Source organism: Onychostoma macrolepis, chromosome 01, assembly GCF_012432095.1.
Source record: "Onychostoma macrolepis isolate SWU-2019 chromosome 01, ASM1243209v1, whole genome shotgun sequence".
NCBI classification, from domain to species: domain Eukaryota; kingdom Metazoa; phylum Chordata; class Actinopteri; order Cypriniformes; family Cyprinidae; genus Onychostoma; species Onychostoma macrolepis.
In genome coordinates this window covers 34,697,848-34,717,091 of record NC_081155.1, presented here as the reverse complement: position 1 = coordinate 34,717,091, position 19,244 = coordinate 34,697,848, and the positions used below count along the sequence as shown (strand labels likewise).

The following is a 19,244-nucleotide window of genomic DNA, read 5'->3' as shown; positions in this document are numbered from 1 at the left end:
TTCTTTTTCTCCTTAGCCCAGGTAAGACGCCTTTGACGTTGTCTGTGGTTCAGAAGTGGCTTGGTAGCCCTTTTCCTGAAGACGTCTGAGCGTGGTGACTCTCGATGCACTGACTCCAGCTTCAGTTCTCTCCTTGTGAAGCTCTCCCAAGTGTTTGAATCGGCTTTGCTTGACTGTATTCTCAAGCTTGCGATCATCCCTGTTGCTTGTGCACCTTTTCCTACCCAAATTCTTCCTTCCAGTCAACTTTGCATTTAATATGCTTTGATACAGCACTCTGTAAACAGCCACACCTTTCAGTAATGACCTTCTGTGACTTACCCTCTTTGTGGAGGGTGTCAATGTTCGTCTTCTGGATCATTGCCAAGTCAGCAGTCTTCTCCATTATTGTGGTTTCAAAGAACAAGAGATACCCAGAATTTATACTGTAGGGATGGTCATTTATTCAAACTCAAATGTAAATATTCTAATATTTTGAGATACTGATTTTTGACTTTCATGAGCTGTAAGCTCTAATCATCAAAATTAAAAGAAATAAACATTTGAAATATATCAGTCTGTGTGTAATGAATGAATATAATATACAAGTTTCACTTTTGAATGGAATTAGTGAAATAAATCAACTTTTGATGATATTCTAATTATATGACCAGCACCTGTATATATATATATATATATATATATATATATATATATATATATATATATATATATATATAAATAATTATTTATTATTTATTTTAATTTTTCATAAGGGAGAGTGTCACTGGCCAATTCAGTTATAGCAGTGCATTATGCAGTGGCACAATTTAACACTTCCCATTCATTCCAAAGTGGGAAGCAACAATTATGAGCATTGTTCTAGTAAACTGTTGTCCTGCATAATGTTATTCTGATACCTTCGGTTTAATCTAATTCTGAAATGTAAAAAAATAATATATACACATCTTGAAAAAAATGCAGATGCACAGCTATTGTCTCTCTCTCTCTTTCTTTTTTTTAAAATGTCATCCTGACCATTATGAGTATCTGTATCTTGTGTAATGACAAATTTATCTGTTTCTGTATCTGTATTTGGGTAGAAGCAGGGATCTAAACCAGAAGTGCGTCAAAACTAAACGAAAAGATGAAAAGATTAAACTTTCTGGATGTAACTGTTCCATTCAAAGTTTCTTTACATCCTGTGTATTTCATATAGTTTATATTTTATATTTATTTAAAATATATTAAAAATATTTTCGTTTCATACATTTTTATATAATATTTATATTATATATATTTCTGGCAATTTTTATGTAAAGTAAATCCAATGTATTATTTATTAATTTATAGATTAATATAAACTCAAGATGACAAAACAAACCATTAACCATTACCTGCAAAATTATGACCTCCGGACATTAACGCATAAAGTAAATAACATTTAACATTTGTTGGCACTTGTAAAAGTCCATTAATTTCTTCAGTGCTTTTAACAGTGAATGTCAATAAGGTCCTAATTAATTAATGTGTGCATGACATGAGGATAATTGTTCTAGGTGAAATTAAGGGCCGCAATTTGAATAAACAAAAATAAACGCATAACTCTTCTCTGCGTGAGTCAGACACATTGTACTAAGTACACAGGCAAGCAATTACTCAAACTTTAGGAAGCTTCCGAGCATTTAATGAGCATTTTAATGTGAGAGTTTTAGATTTAGCATTTTATTGTTTGTGTTGTTTCAAATATAGTGCATATCTTTAATGTGAATTAAATTTAGTGTTTAGTCCAGATAAATTAAAGTTCAGGTCAATGCGAGTCACACTGAATAGCAAACCTCATTTTTAGCTGAATAAAAGGTTCTACATAAGTATTTTGCTCTCATGAACCATTTCAAGACACACCAGCTAAATTTATCAAGCAGCTGCTGAAGTCATTAGCACTGTGTGAATTCTGGAGTGGCATTTCTGTTAAATATAGCATCCAAAAGGACCAGTCAACATCAACTTTAAGATCAAACAGAAATGCCGCAGCAGCCGTACACTGCCCTCACTCCTGCTCTGACTAGAATCAGAATAGAAGCATGTGACGGTGAGAAATGTAAACCTAATCAGAAACCCTGGTATTGGTACTCAAGGGATGTGTTCCATGGTACTAGGTCATGAAAACATTTTTTTTTTTCCAGGCATGGGCCTGTTGGGACAAAGCAATAAATCATTGACAGTAGTTTGGGTGCAGTGCAGAGGTCTTCTCAAAAAGAAGTCAAGATTAAGGACCAAGGAGCGGAACACTTCAAACTTTTGCTTGTGGTTGAAAAGGTATTTCAGGAAAAAAAGCAGTGTATAGCCACATTTCCACTGTCGGACCAAAAGTGAGCCAAAGGCCAGGAGTACCTTCGGCCAAAGTGGGCCAAATGGGGCTAGAGGAGTGGTCATGAACAAAAGTAGAGTTTGTCCAAGTTAGAGACGGTCAGCACCACTGTTCATTTCTCATGTTTTCATATCAAGCTACCAGCTAACATTAACATTTAGGACATTTAAAACAATGTAAATGGCAAAACTCACTTTCAGACACCAGTGAGTGTCTGAAACGACTTACGATTGTAACCTGATGGGAATTCTGATCAATGTATGAGGCAGAAACATATTTTATGCAATGCTAAAGGCTATTTATTCTATCCATCGCCATTACAAATACACATATGGTTATGACAATACCAGACACTGCTTGAAGAACTTGCACAAATCATATATGATTATAATCTTGTATTTATTTAGTTTCATATTTGTTCAGTCTCTTCCCCACGTGTTTGTTGACACCGGACTTCTGCATATTCTGCTTCTGCTTATTTGATACTAGCTATCAGAAATTCTGATGTTTAAAGCTGTTTTCAACTTCAAATGATTGCAAACAATTTTTAAAGTTGGAATAGATGTTGGTCTTTGCATAAACAAATCAGATGTGTACAGGATTAATAACAAGACTGCCACCTATACTCAGAAAAGCTGACGCTATGTGGATCCAGGGCCTAAAATTAACACTCGCCAAGCGCCAATTGCGAGTAAAAATCAGCGTTGGCGAGTACGTGTTACAGTGTCAGTCGCCAGTTGGCGAGTAAAACTTTTACGAAATATAACAATGCAATGTAGTGAGAACACGCTGTTTCTGACGTAAATGAATAAAACAATAGCTGTTCTGTCATAAAAGACAAGAGCGAATAAAATAATAGGATACAAACGGGCTGATAAGGTCAGAGCAGTGTGATGGCCAGCTTGTCCCTAGACACGGTTCTAATAACTTTTACCTGATAGGATATTGCTGCTTCATTTCGGAAGATTAACTTTTCCCTTCTTTATTCTTCATAACCCGAGAATGTGGACACATACCTGGGGTTTCGCCGCCTAAACAGTGCAGTGAAGTAGGCTACATTTTGCTGTACTCAAACACCAAGCCGCTTAGACAGTGCACCAGTAGCGCTTCAACGGACAAAAACACACACAATTATGTCAAAATACGTGGTTTTGGCGAGTAACCTCGTAAACGTTGTTAAGCCCTATTCGGATGGGATTAGTTTTACAAGGGTAGATGGAGTAATGCAATTTTTACCTCAGGACGTCTGTAATATTAATGGCCAATTCGCACGGGATAAGAAATCTCTGTAAAATACCAGAAGTGGGAGGGATAACTTGATTTGCGCTCCGCCGTCACCTGCTTGTCATGATGTGCGTCATGTGCGTCATGCTCCCTGATATCCTCGTTCGACCGGACCTAGCTGTTTATATCCAATCGAAAAGTAATAATTTAATTAATAAATCGTTCGACTGCACCTGTGATATAGCATATATATATACATACATATATACATATACACACACACACACACACACACACACATACAAACAAACAGGTCGGGTCAAACGATTTACTAAATTAAATTCTGTTGGTAATAGGCACTTACCTAAATCCAAAAAACGTTTTGTGGCTTTCAACCTTCATTTTGATTTGAATGGTGTGTGGAAAACTAATTTTAAACAGAAAATGGCGGAATATTTACATATTTACAGCTGGTCTATTCGGACGGGATTAGCATTACCTGAAGTAATTTCTCCGGACCTTTTTACAGAAGGTAAAAGTCGCCGTAATCTTCACTGACTGAAATTACCGCGAGCAGCTCTGGTAACAATTACTTTTATCCCACCTCTCCATGTAAAACCTTCCATCTGAATAGGGCTTTAAATGAGTTATAAAGTCTTAAATGACCGTAAAAAGTTTGGAGAAAATAGGGTGTGTCAGATCTGCTTCATGTGCATCAGTTTTTTGTTTTTTTTTGTTATCAACTTTTTATTTTTCAAAATCAACAAAACAACATCCACTCAAAAAAACAACAGGGAGGGGGGAACAACAGACACACCATCAACAATTTCAATTTGTAGTAAAAGGAACAAAACAGAATTCACATGAGTCCATAGATTGACAACAATTGGGCATTCCCAAAACATGTGGAGAAAAGTACCTGCTGATACAGTGTTACAGATATGACAGTTGGTAACACTTTAGAATACGGTGACACTAATATGTATTAATTCATGCTTAACAAATGCACAGATAATCATGAGTTAATGTGTAACTCATGAAGAACTAAACCATTTATTAACAATTACTGCATCAGCAACAAATGAACATTCGATATGATTCATAGAGTAAGTAATCAATAAATTGTTATCAGTTAAATGCGTCATAATATATTAACTACCTAATAACTTATTTTATTAACAAATTAAGTAAATTCATATGTTAATTACCACACTGGGTTGAAGCCATACCTTTAAACTTCCAGTTGTCTGCTTTAATTAATCATTAGCTAATGATTTGCATGGGTATCATTATGTTATAACTTTACTTGTTGAGGCACTCGACCAACTAACTAATTCAAAATCTATAACCACAATGACATATTACTTAACAATTAGTTAATAGTCATGTACCTCAACAAGTAAAGTCATAACATAATGATACCCATGCAAATCATTAGCTAATGATTAATTAAAGCAGACAACTGGAAGTTTAAAGGCATGGCTTCGTACAGGGACGAACTTACAGGGCAGGGGCAAGATTCCAAAAAGAAATTAACAAGTGTCCATGGCCACCTTGTTATTGTCCTCTTCAGGGAAGTTAGGATCACCACAGACCTCATCGTTAATTTTCTCTCGTTTAGCTGAGAGGATGGAGACGGTAGCCGACACCTTCCCGCTGCTTTGTAGCGCTGCAGAATACGTCTTCAGTAACAGTGAAGTAACAAAATCCGCCTTTTGAGGAGAGTCGAACATCATCTGCTCACCTTTGTGCCGTAGTTTAATTACCACCGGATAGGTGAGGAAGGGCTGGAGACCAAGTGCTGTCATCTTCTTCAAGACTGGATTAAAGCTCTTTCTCTTGGTAGTTGTGGCTGGACTAAAGTCGGGAAAAAATTGTAGCGTGACATTGTCCTGCATATATTTCACCGGATATGCCTACCAAGCACCTTTCAGAATCGCCGATCTGTCATGCCATCTTAATACATGACTGATGAGAGTGTTGTGTTTGTTCAAGAACACAAATAAAAGTCGGGACACTGGTGGGCAGTTCTTCTTTCTTTAATTCTATACTGTGCAATAACTGAATCACGAACTCTTTTAACACAGGTGTCTCTCTTTCTTTTTTTGATAATTAACTGGACAACCAAAATCTAACCCAGAGTGGCCAACAGTGCTTATTCTTGAGTTTAGTCTAGGTGTATTCAACACAATACACTACACTTCCTCCCCTAGATAAGAAAATCTCAAACAACAGTTTCACGTTTAACAAAACATTCCCCCATACAAAGAAATAAACTTAGGCTACTGTATAATTGTAATGTCCCATTTAAGGTTTCCTTTTTTTTTTCATTTCCTTTTTATAAATTAAGCCGGGTTGGTGGTTTCCGTACACGGGTTGGGTAACGTTTCTCTTCACAGGTTGGAATTGGTGTTTGGGGCGCTTCACTGGAAGATACAGTGCCACCTTGAGGTGTTGTTGTATCACTTTCACTGGTAACAGTATCAGTAGTGGTGAATGGAACACTCACGGGACCACTTCCCAGAGGAACATTTGATCTTCTCAACTGATCAATGTGTCGTCTCCAGGTGGTATCTGGTGCAATCTCAACTGTATATGACAGCGGTCCTGTTCTTTCTTTGACCTTTGCAGGTGTCCATTTGTGATCTCCTCTGTAGTTTCTAGCGAGCACACTCTCTCCAACTTCTAACTCTCTCGTTTTCCCACCTCCTTGTGATTGTTTCATCTGTCTGTCATGTACGATTCTCCTCAAATTGGGTTTCCGCAAGTCCAGCCTTGAGCGTAAGGCTCTACCAAGGAACAACATGGCAGGTGTTCGATTTGTGGTGACATGAGTTGCATTTCGATATGCAAACAAGAAATTGTGAAGCTTCTGGTTTAGTGTGAGCTTTTCATGTATCATGGCCCGCAGTGCATTCTTTAAGCTTTATACAAATCTCTCAGCTAAGCCATTTGTAGCTGGGTGGTAGGGCGCTGAGGTCACATGCCTGATTCCATTGTTCCTTAGGAAGACCTGGAACTCCTCAGATATAAACTGGGGACCATTATCACTCACCAGCTGTTCTGGTACACCAGTCCTTGCGAAAAGTTCTCTCAGAACCATGACAGTTTGGGCGGCAGTTGTGGAGGTCATGCTGAACACTTCTGGCCACTTTGAACACGCATCAACAACAACCAGAAATGTAGTGCCCATGAAGGGACCCGCAAAGTCAACGTGGATCCTTTGCCATGGTAACGCAGGCCATTCCCAAGGATGTAGTGGTGCGGGTTTTGGCATCTTTTGCAAAGTGCTAAGTTCTCCAAGTGACTATTGTCACTGTCACCTGTGACAATGATGTCATCAAGGTAGCATTGGGTACCAGGGCAACCCTGAAGTACCTGATCCATAGCTCTTTGCCATAATGCCGGTGCTGAGGCGACACCGAAAACAAGCCTATTATAGCGGTATAAGCCATTGTGAGTATTGATAGTCAAGAACACCTTTTGAGTCCTCCTCCATTTCCATTTGTAAATATGCTTCTGCCAAGTCTATTTTACTAAAGAGCTGTCTTCCTGAAAGTGTAGCAAAATTATCCTCTATTCTCGGTAGTGGATATTGTTCTGCCTGCAGTACAGGGTTGACAGAGACTTTAAAATCCCCACAAAGTCTTACAGTTCCGTCTTTCTTGGCGACAGGAACAACAGGAGTGGCCCAGGGACTCCAGTCAACTTTTGAAAGTATTCCTTCAGCTTCCAACCGATCCAGCTCCATTTCCAATTGCTGGCGAATAGCATAGGGAACAGGCCTTGCCTTGTGAAACTTCAGAACAGCGTTCTCATCCAAGGTTATCTTCCCCTTGATATGCTTCAGAGTTCCTATTTCTGATTGAAACACCAAAGCAAAAAAAAGTGCTGGTCCCTCTGTTGGTACTATGTACAGATCCAACTCACTCTGTTGATCATTGTACTTTACAGTCACAGGCATCATCCCCAGAGGAATTATGGGCTCACCAGTATACGTTTTCAGTTTGACAGGCGATGGCTTTAACTTAGCTGTCTTGAAATGTTTTTCAAACTTGTGCTGTGACACCACTGAAACGGCGGAACCTGTGTCCAATTCCATTCTGATTGACTGTCCATTCACTTGAGGTGTAAGCCAGATTGCTTGTTTTAAGTCACTTTTCAGACTGTAGATTTCTAAATTCGCCAGCCCCGTATCACTTTCTTCATCTGAGTTTTCAGTAACAGCATGTACATTCCTACTTTTCTTTTTCTGAGCCTTGTACTGTCTCTCCTTGTCACTGTATTGTACATCAGATCGACATGCTCTTTGTATGTGTCCAACTTTATTACACTTTCTGCATATTTCAGTTTTGAATCTGCACTGATTTGCTTTGTGTCCACTCCGTCACAACGATAACACAGTTCAACTTTTGCATGGTCTTTCTAGGTTTACCTGCAGTGGTCACCTTGTTTACGGACACTTTCACTCCTGATCGCAGCTCCACTGCGTCTCTGGCAGCCGTTTCCATGGCGACAGCAATTTCCACCGCACGTTTGAATGTCAGATCTGCCACGAGAGCAATCTCTTCTGTATACTCTCTTGTGCAATGCCACAGACTAGACGATCTCTCAGCGCGTCATTCAATCCGTCCCCAAACTGACAGTGTTCTGACAACTTCTTTAATTCAGCAACATAAACTGCGATTGACTCCCCGTCGTTCTGATTCCGTTTATGAAATCTGAATCGTTCTGTGATGAGCAGCGGTTTTGGCGCTAGATGCTCTTGCATTACTTTCACAATGTTTTCCAAACTAAGATCGGCAGGCTTTGCGGGAGCAGTGAGGCTTCTCAGCAGTGCATAAGCTTTTCCTCCTATCGCACTCAACAACACTGACACCCGCTTGTCATTATCAATGTCATTCGCTTTGAAATACTGCTCGATTCGTTCACAGTACAAAGTCCAATCCTCAGTAGCATTGTCAAATGCATCGATCTTTCCGATATATCCTGCCATCTTTTTGCCTTCACTTACTATTTCGCGCTTAATCTACCCCTCAGTCTTCGTGAGTCTGGGTTCCTTCTCTCTTTATCACTTATCCCAGGGAAAAAAAACGCCCATCCGTAAAAAAAAACTAGGAGAAAGCGCTTCCATATAATCCGTAAAATCCTCGTCGCCAACTGTTGTGTTTGTTCAAGAACACAAATAAAAGTCGGGACAATGGTGGGCAGTTCTTCTTTCTTTAATTCTATACTGTGCAATAACTGAATCATGAACTCCGTTAACACAGGTGTCTCTCTTTCTTTTTTTGATAATTACCTGGACAACCAAAATCTAACCCAGAGTGGCCAACAGTGCTTATTCTTGAGTTTAGTCTGGGTGTATTCAACACAATACACTACAGAGAGTATGTGGCCGATCAGAGTTTTTCCTTTCGTCACACACACGATAGGCCCGGTCAATCTCGATGTCACAGCCTTTCTGGGAAGGGATCCACTTGGAAAGATCCAGCAACCCCACCAGTCGTACATTATTTCTCCTGCTCCTATCTTCAAGGTCCGTCATTTTTTCGGTGAGTTGCTCCAGCGATTGTTCACTCTCTCTTTTCCGGCTATCCTTGACTGCTGGGGTACTCATAATGAGCTAAATAAAGAGTGGTTCAAAATTTACTGACAGGATATATACAATTTCTGACAAAGTGAGCAGAGTGAAGGCCTATGCGTGCATTGCCACTGAAGGGTCACGTCATCCATGTGCATCAGCTTTTAAAGAGACAGCACTACTTTTAAAGTAAAACCTTCTGAAGTATGTTAGTGATGTAAATCAAAGAACAAAAGAAAAAGAGAAATCACTCGACTGCTCTAGTCGTTGATTAACTTTTGTAGCTTAAATAAAGATTAATCAGTATAGTTTATGCATATACAATTTATTGTTTATGTGAAGATTGTTTTATAATCACTTAATATTTCATAGCCTATTAAATGTTAAAAATAATGGCTTTCAATTATACTGTAATGTTGAACGCCTATAATTAATAGGGAAAATTGAGGAAAATGCATTTAATAGAGACAACAGTAGTGTCAGTCCTCTGTCATGTGTGTCCACCTCTTGTGTCCTTATTTGGTCATGTTCCTGTCCTTGTTAAGTGTGCTTATCAGTTTATTTCATTCAGCTGCGTTTGTCTAATTATGTCTAATTATTATGTGTATTTAGGTCCTGCCTGTTTAGTTAGATTTGGTCTCGTCTACTCGTTATTCCCTGGTGTTCCTGTCTGTGTCAACCTTGCCCTGCCCTGCCCTGCCCTGCCCTGTTTGGATTCATTAAAGGGGTGGTTTACTGCGATTTCACTTTTTTTCATTTTAAATAGTGTGTAATGTTGCTGTTGGTGCATGAACAGTATCTGCAAAGTTGCTGCGCTGAAAGTTCAACGTAAGCGGAGATATCGTCTTTTAAAAATCAGGAAGTTTAATGCCTACAAAAACGACTCATACGGGACTACAACGAGATCCTTCCCGGGTTGCATACGTAAAAAACCCATACATTTACATCAACCCCTCCCTCCGGAACATGCCAAAGAGGGGGCAAGGCCATGTTCTGCGGCTTTGTCGAAGAGGAAGAGTTGTAGTGGAGAGTTGTAGCCATGCCGTCGAAACGGTGTTATTTTCACCCAGCTGTCAGGTCTTCTGTGTTTGGGCTTCCTACGGACGCTGTAGTTCGTCAACAATGGTTAAAATTTGTTTGATTATGTTCCTGACAATTACAATCCTAATTTAGCTCTCTGTGCTGCGCATTTTACGGAAGACAGTTTAATGCCGGATTCACACAGAAACTGTTACTATAACATGGAGCAGTTCCAACTTTAAAACCACAGGCAGCAGTTGTTGGGCCACAACCTGTAAGTAAGATTTCATAATTTTAAATGTATTTGCATGTATAATTTCAGAGGTAATGTTTTAGTTTTATCAAGGACGTAAACAAATGCCAACGCTGGCTATAGTAGCCAGTTAGTTAAATGATGTTTCGTGTGTCTATGACAAACGCGTACAAACATTTTGGACGCGACTGTGTAATTATGTACTAATTTTGTAAATGTATTTTCCATGTATACTTTGACGTAATTTTTCGATTTGATCATGAACGTAAACACAAGCCAACGCTGTTTGGTTATAGTGGCCAGTTAGTTCGATGCTATTTTGTGTATAAGACAAACGTCTACGAACTTCAAAAAATGATATGTAATCACAACAGCAAACTTCCATTCAGAAACGTTTGTAAGAGCCATGCTTGCGGAAGTTCTGCTTGACTCTCTTCATTACTGCTTTCTGGGTCTGATTCTGGCTCAAACTGATACGGCGATATTGACACCATTATTTACATTTGACCGGAGCACATGCAGCTGTCGCCCGTGAAGGTGATGGGCGTGAAGTTTCCAGACAATGTGCAGTACGCAGTTTAGCCGATCACAACACACCGGCCCAACTAACCAATCTGAGCCCATCGCCTGTTTCTGAGGGAGTGGTTTCATAGAATCAGGAAGTCAACCGGTCGTTCAAATGACAGAGGAGAAAGCGGCTTACAATAAAGGTGAAATATATGAAAAATAAGGCGTTTTTTAACAAACGAAACACGAAGACATGATTAATTACAGAAAAATGTGAGATTAGTGTATTTTTTTTAATCAATTGACAGACAACGGTTACCTTGTATAGATTTTAGATTTCAATTTAATGTCTAATTTTATAGGTCCCCCCAGAAAGAGATCGGGACGGCCCCCACCCCCTTGGCCCCCTTCAAATTTCCAGTTCGATGATCTGGCCCTCAAATGAAGCTAACTGAATAGCCCTGCTCTAATCCATTAACATGGGTGCAGAAAAAAATATGCAGTACATACACACTGCAAACTGAGTTTGTGTGAAACAGGTGTAGCATTTGGACCAATCAGACACACAATTTTGCATTTGATTTAACAAATCAATTAGTTATTAGATTAACAAATGGTCACAGAACCCTCAGCCAATACACCTACCCGGTGCCAGTAGGACTGTCAAGGACTTCAGGCCTCCCATGGCAACCCATCAGATAACACTAGTTTTATTGCTCAAAGGAATGAAAATGGCCGAGCAACACTCACTTCATATCCCCTTTAGAAAAAAGACATTATGCCATAAAATGGACTCTTCTCTAATTAATTCATAGAAAAACCTTTCTTTGAATGAGCACACATATCATTAGGTCATTGTGTATATTATTACTGTTCTTGTATATGTTTTTATGTATTGTATACTGTTCTATGCATGCTTTTGATAGATCACTAGTTAATATCACTCTAACTGTAACATGTTTGGTCTCTATCAATTTGTCTTCGGATGATCTAAGTGAGAGTGAATATTACATGTTGATACCTATGCAACATATTAATGTCCTAAGAATCTTTAATAGTTTGTATAACAACTTCCAATCCAACCCCTTTGCAAATTAACATGCTCTCAGACAAAGAGTCATAAGCCCCCAGTATTTCCAAACTCCCGCTTGGAAATTCAGCCTTTCTCATTGGTCAAGCCCATCCTGAGAGGCGTGACTTTTCTCACCTTAAAGGGCTCACGCACAGTTCCGCCCGCGCTCTTCTGCAAAAGCTCTACTGCCAAATCTCCGGACTGCTGCCCGTGTGGAGAGCCTGAGCCGGTACCGGCGTGCCCGGTGGGCTCCAACATATCTCAGTTTTGCGGTTCTGTTAGATCCTAGAAGGATGTGAGCTAGAACTCTTCTGAAACACTTAAGTTTTGCGCCAGGCCTTGCGGCCTTGACTTTCCATTCAACCAAAGCTCCTCGGACCTCAGAACACAGAATAACATCTTGTGGAATTCATCACTCTTCAACCCGGAAGAACGTGATCGCGAGTCCAAAACCTTGAAACCATCAAGACTTTTCATCCGAGACTGCATTCCAGACACATGCCAACAGCCATGGAAGTGCAAGTATGGTACATCTAACTAAACTAAACAGAGGTTTAGTAATAAGCTATAGACCCCGTTATAAACGGCGCTGATGGTTTTACTCAGGTGGTTAACTAACTCTTTCCATAACTGCATTCTGTTTTCTCTAATGGCTTCATTCATCCACTTTAGCTCCCCTTTTGTATATACGCGTGAGTGTATGTATGTTTGTTTGTTTAGATTAGTTATGTGTGTTAGCGTTTAGTTAATAAAAGTTGTGTGCACAAATTACATGAGTTTCTGGTTCTGCCTTGCAAATTAATGTCCCTTTACGATTTTGACCCTCGCTACATGCTCTAATGCATTAATACTTAAGAAAGTATTTTCTGTGGCCACGAAAATATCCTTTCTTAGAGTTGATATGAACTTACACTGAATGGTCGCTGGACGACCAGATCAGTTGATGCCAATTTAATTCTGCTATACAGTTATCACTGTCAGCCAATATAAATAATTGTAATTAATTGTAATTATTTATAAACAATTCCCTTTTAAGCTAATTTGAAACACAAGATGGCCTGCTCCGTTTGCTGAAAACATGCAAAGGACAAGAATCATAACGGTTTTTAGGGACAAAAAGTAAAGGACAAATTAAAAACATTGTAAATATGTTTAGTCATTGTAGTAGTAATGACTGCCTGTTTTTGCAAAAAGAGTTTCATGGCCAGTAAAAAAAATAAATAAAATTGGCCGGTAAATTTGATCACGTCAAATGCGTTGGTGTGGCAAAAAGTTAGTTTTAGGCCCTGTGTTGATACTTTCATGGGAATAGCACTTTTGTTTTAGCAATTCTTATTATTACGTTTACACCAAGATAATCTGTCAAATATTCACATTGCTTTTGGCAAGGGAGGTGGAAGCATTGCCACAGGTTTATCAATAAGTTACTTGAGGTTTGTGGATAAGTCATAAATTTCATATACTCCACTCATAATTATGGTTTTCTGTCTGTGAGCTCCCTCTGTTGCTTTGGCTGAAATGATAACCGTATAGTGAGATGGGAGACCATTAAACATCCTCATATTACATAAATCACTGGTATGAAAAATATTGATGCTGAAGTCTTTATAGCTAGTCAATGTGTGACGTTTGCTTCAGGGAGGCATGTTAAGGGTGGGTTTTAGAGTAGCACTGGTCCTACAGTGAAAATGCAGCTTGATTTATTGGCTCAGCACAACTTGTCACTGGCCAGACAGTGGAGAAGTGGCCAATGAGCATCTAGGGGTTAGAGCAGGGCTGGACTGGTAATCTGGCATACCGGGCATTTTCCCGGTGGGCCGATGCACTGAAGGGGCCGACAGAATTTTTTGTTGTTGCCAAGGACCATCACGAGCAGCCAGTTTGGTTTGTCTCCTCTATTGACAGCGTAAACCACCCAATCACAATGCGCTATAGACGGAGCCATGAAGTGTTTTGCTCCGCCTATATGAAGAACGCTTCACCCCTAACTTCTTCCTCGTCGGCATTTCCTACGTTTTCACAGCAGCTTTATCAAGAACAGGCTTGTTCTGCGGTGAGTGATGCGGCGTAAAGAGCCAGGCAGGAGGAGGAGAGGAGAGCAGTTGAATCGGTAAAGTGCTTGATTCGGACTCGCAACGGAGTCAGGCATCTATCCTGTGTGCGCGCGCCATTAGTGCAGAATATGCAAACACTTTTTAATAAAACGTAAATTCGTCCACCGCGATTTTCTGGCCAAGTCATGTCAAGTGTGTTCATAGAGGTTTCCATGGGCCAATGCGAATAAATCTAGATTTAAATTCGAAAAAGACACGATATTGTCAGACCTGACGTTTTTTTATTATCCAAAACAACTGGATGCAAAGATACATATCTACACTACCAGTCAAAAGTTATTGAACAGTAAGATTTTGAATGTTTTTTTTTTTAAGAATTCTCTTCTGCTCACCAAGCCTGCATTTATTTTATCCAAAATACAGCAAAAGCAGTAATATTGTGAAATATTTTTACTATTTAAAATAACTGCTTTCTATTTGAATATATTTTAAAACGTAATTTATTCCTGTGATCAAAGATAAATTTTCAGAATCATTACTCCAGTCTTCAGTGTCACATGATCCTTCAGAAATCATTCTAATATGCTGATTTGCTGCTCAAATATTTATTATTAATGGATTCTTTGATGAATAGAAAGATATAAAGATCAGCATTTATCTGAAATAAAGCTTTTGTAACATTAATACACCTTTGAAAAGATTGGAGTCAGTATAATTTTGTTTTTGGGAAAGAAATTATGGAAATTAATACTTTTATTTAGCAAGGATGCTTTAAATTGATCAAAAATGATGATAAAGACAAAAGATTTCTATTTCAGATAAATGCTGTTCTTCTGAACTTTCTATTCATCAAAGAAACCTGAAAAACATTATACTCAGCTGTTTTCAACATAATAATAAATGTATTTTGAGCAGCAAATCAGAATACTGAGTAATGATGCTGAAAATTCAGCTTTGATCACAGGAATAAATTACATTTTAAAATATATTCAAATAGAAAACTTATTTTAAATAGTACAAATATTTCACAATATTACTGTTTTTGCTGTATTCAGACTTGGTTAGCAGAAGAGACTTCTTTCAAAAAAATAATGAAAAATCTTACAGTTCAAAAACTTTTGAATGGTAGTGTATATCATATTTTATATATATATATATATAGTGGTGGGCCACCAGGACCAAAAATGCCAGGGCCGATTTTTGTCCCAGTCCAGCCCTGGGTTAGAGTCACAAACTGATGAAAAAGAGAGCAAGCATGTGTAACCCGGGCAAGATTCACCTGACACTTGATTAATTTCCCCAGTAATTCACCTTTGTTGCTTTGACTAAATTATGTGCGCTGTCCCCTTTAAGAGTTTGTGCATGCGCTAGAGCAGTGGTTCTCAAGCACCCCCCTGCCCATTATTCAGGTTCCTCACTGCCCCCCATCAAATAAAATTGTCTTCACTGATTATTGAAGTTGGTTATTATTTTGTGTTTATAATGAGAACTGTTATATGTTTATATACTGTTATTATATTTACAGTAGCATTCAAATGTATGGGGTCATTACTTTTTTAAGAAATTACTTTAATTCAAGGATCCATTAAATTGGTGAAAGAAAAAAAAAAGATTATTAAAATAAATTATTTGAAAATAAGTACAATAACAATTTATTGTAAGTGTTTTTAAGCATGTTGGGGATTTTCATTGCTACAGATTTGGTGATGTTGCTCATAGGAACTGACTCAACAGGTCCTTGGTAGCAAACACCCTGCTCAGAAAGGTACTGTATCACCAAGGATACATAAGTAGAGTGGGGCCCAAGATGAAACCACTTAGGAGCCAGCTTCCAGCTTAGAAGGGAAACACACATTCCAAAAGTAACAGGGTCCTATCACAGGGACGGGCCTAACAACTCGGTATGGTTGCATATGGAGTTCTCGGGAGTGGCGCTCTCAGCTCTCGGGCTGAGGCGGGCACTAAAGCTCAAACTGGGAGCCATAGGCTCATAGCTAGCCCTCGCATTGAGGGGAGCATTCCCTAGCTCAACCAGGAGGCAGTGCTAGATTAAAAGGAACAGTCTGGCAGGACCTTATGAGAGACAGTCAACCAGAGGTGGGGGACTCGAGTCGCAAATTTAAGGACTTGTGACTTGCTTGACTAAATAAAGAAAATGACTCGACTTGACTTGGACTTGAGATCCAGTGACTTGAGACTTGACCTTCATGACTCGGCAGGATTTGACTTTACGACAACTCTAATTGTTATAAATCATTGCGACATAATTTGGGCAACAAAACGCAAGCCACTGAACCAGCGGCAGAAGTGATCCGAGTCTGCGTAGTTCATGACACTGCACGAGCACAGGAACACAGCGCGCCAAATACACGGAGCAAGAGAATCTCCTAGATGTTTGGATTAACACTTGAAACTGTATGCATTTGCAAAGCCAGGACGTCACCACTTCATAAAGGAAAGGTATGTAAACGTGTTAGTTGAAAACCACAGTGTTTTATCGATTAGTGATATTTCTCTTGAACCCAAAATCCAAGACATGTTGTCAAAATGGCCCTAGTATGAGTTTTTATATTTATAACTTACGATATTTAGTAATATTTTCAGCTGCCAACAGTTCCGTTGAGTCCACAGCTAAGTTAGAGTCACACGCGTCTCTAAGCAACACACTGAATACTGAACGAATCCAGGGATTTGAACGAATCGGTTGAGTGATTCAGTGGCCCATTCTTGCTTGTTCATGAACGAATCAACTGTTTTGAATGAATCGGTTCAGTGAACACTTCTGTGATAAAGCTGTGATTTGCCACCGCGATTTTCTGGCCAAGTCATGTCAAGTGTGTTCATAGAGGTTTCCATGGGCCAATGCGAATAAATCTAGATTTAAATTCGAAAAGACACGATATTGTCAGACCTGACGTTTTTATTATCCAAAACAACTGGATGCAAAGATACATATCTACACTACCAGTCAAAGTTATTGAACAGTAAGATTTTGAATGTTTTTTTTAAGAATTCTCTTCTGCTCACCAAGCCTGCATTTATTTTATCAAAATACAGCAAAAGCAGTAATATTGTGAAATATTTTTACTATTTAAAATAACTGCTTTCTATTTGAATATATTTTAAAACGTAATTTATTCCTGTGATCAAAGATAAATTTTCAGAATCATTACTCCAGTCTTCAGTGTCACATGATCCTTCAGAAATCATTCTAATATGCTGATTTGCTGCTCAAATATTTATTATTAATGGATTCTTTGATGAATAGAAAGATATAAAGATCAGCATTTATCTGAAATAAAGCTTTTGTAACATTAATACACCTTTGAAAAGATTGGAGTCAGTATAATTTTTGTTTTTTTGGGAAAGAAATTATGGAAATTAATACTTTTATTTAGCAAGGATGCTTTAAATTGATCAAAAATGATGATAAAGACAAAAGATTTCTATTTCAGATAAATGCTGTTCTTCTGAACTTTCTATTCATCAAAGAAACCTGAAAAAACATTATACTCAGCTGTTTTCAACATAATAATAAATGTATTTTGAGCAGCAAATCAGAATACTGGAGTAATGATGCTGAAAATTCAGCTTTGATCACAGGAATAAATTACATTTTAAAATATATTCAAATAGAAAACTTATTTTAAATAGTACAAATATTTCACAATATTACTGTTTTTGCTGTATTCAGACTTGGTTAGCAGAAGAGACTTCTTTCAAAAAAAATAATGAAAAATCTTACAGTTCAAAAACTTTTGAATGGTAGTGTATATCATATTTTATATATATATATATAGTGGTGGGCCACCAGGACCAAAAAATGCCAGGGCCGATTTTTTGTCCCAGTCCAGCCCTGGGTTAGAGTCACAAACTGATGAAAAAAGAGAGCAAGCATGTGTAACCCGGGGCAAGATTCACCTGACACTTGATTAATTTCCCCAGTAATTCACCTTTGTTGCTTTGACTAAATTATGTGCGCTGTCCCCTTTAAGAGTTTGTGCATGCGCTAGAGCAGTGGTTCTCAAGCACCCCCCTGCCCATTATTCAGGTTCCTCACTGCCCCCCATCAAATAAAATTGTCTTCACTGATTATTGAAGTTGGTTATTATTTTGTGTTTATAATGAGAACTGTTATATGTTTATATACTGTTATTATATTTACAGTAGCATTCAAATGTATGGGGTCATTACTTTTTTAAGAAATTACTTTAATTCAAGGATCCATTAAATTGGTGAAAGAAAAAAAAAAGATTATTAAAATAAATTATTTGAAAATAAGTACAATAACAATTTATTGTAAGTGTTTTTAAGCATGTTGGGGATTTTCATTGCTACAGATTTGGTGTATGAGTCTGAGTCCAGATTTGGTGTATGAGTCCACATAAACCTAGCAATAGAGAGATGAAATGAATCGTACTCACCCACCACAGCTCGTGCAAGAATCAAGTTCACAGATGAAGGACTTAAAGGCAGCTGAGCGTGCCTTCACCTCCATAGACTTCGACCACTGTCTTTACGAAAGTGCCAAAAAGTTCAGAAGGCAAAACCAGCGCATCAAGGAGAAAGCCCTTCTCTTTCGTCCCAATATCTGTCAGGTTCACCTACAGATGTCTCTCCGTAACCACCATGGCCGCCATTGATCGACGAATGGCAGTGGTGGTCTGTTTAGTGGCACGGAGAGCGAGATCTGTGGTGCAGTGCAGCTATGGAAGTCAATGGTGCCCCAGAACTGCTCTGTTTCCCACATTCTTCAGAATATCTTCCTTTGTGTTCAGCAGAACAAAGACATTCACAGAGGTTTGGAACTACTTGAGGGTGAGTAAATGACAGAATTTTCATTTTTGGGTGAACTATCCCTTTAAACACCTTACTAGTGCTCACCATGGTGAAGAAGAATTGTTCTTACCGGAATGCACGCTTCAAACAAAACAGTCCCTTGAAGACGAAGAAGAGGATGGCGTGTTCTTCCGGCGTCCTTTTATACTGTGGTTGCGCCGGTAATGACATCATAGGCTGTCACTGGCCAATGTCTTTGTCATGTTTGGTGTACGCTTCAAACACTGGTTTATGCTGAAGGCGTTCCCCATAGCGACCGCTAGAGGAACCAAATTGCTATTTACATGAAAGCATCCACATATCATCAACTATCCTGAGTATAGGTGGCAGTCTTGTGATTAATC

At 38.7% G+C, this 19,244-nt stretch overlaps 1 pseudogene; it reads right to left on the bottom strand.

Moving 5' to 3' along the window:
* Positions 1-6,703: 6,703 nt before the first annotated feature.
* On the bottom strand, positions 6,704-8,570 carry LOC131544009 (uncharacterized protein K02A2.6-like; annotated as a pseudogene).
* Positions 8,571-19,244: the final 10,674 nt, after the last annotated feature.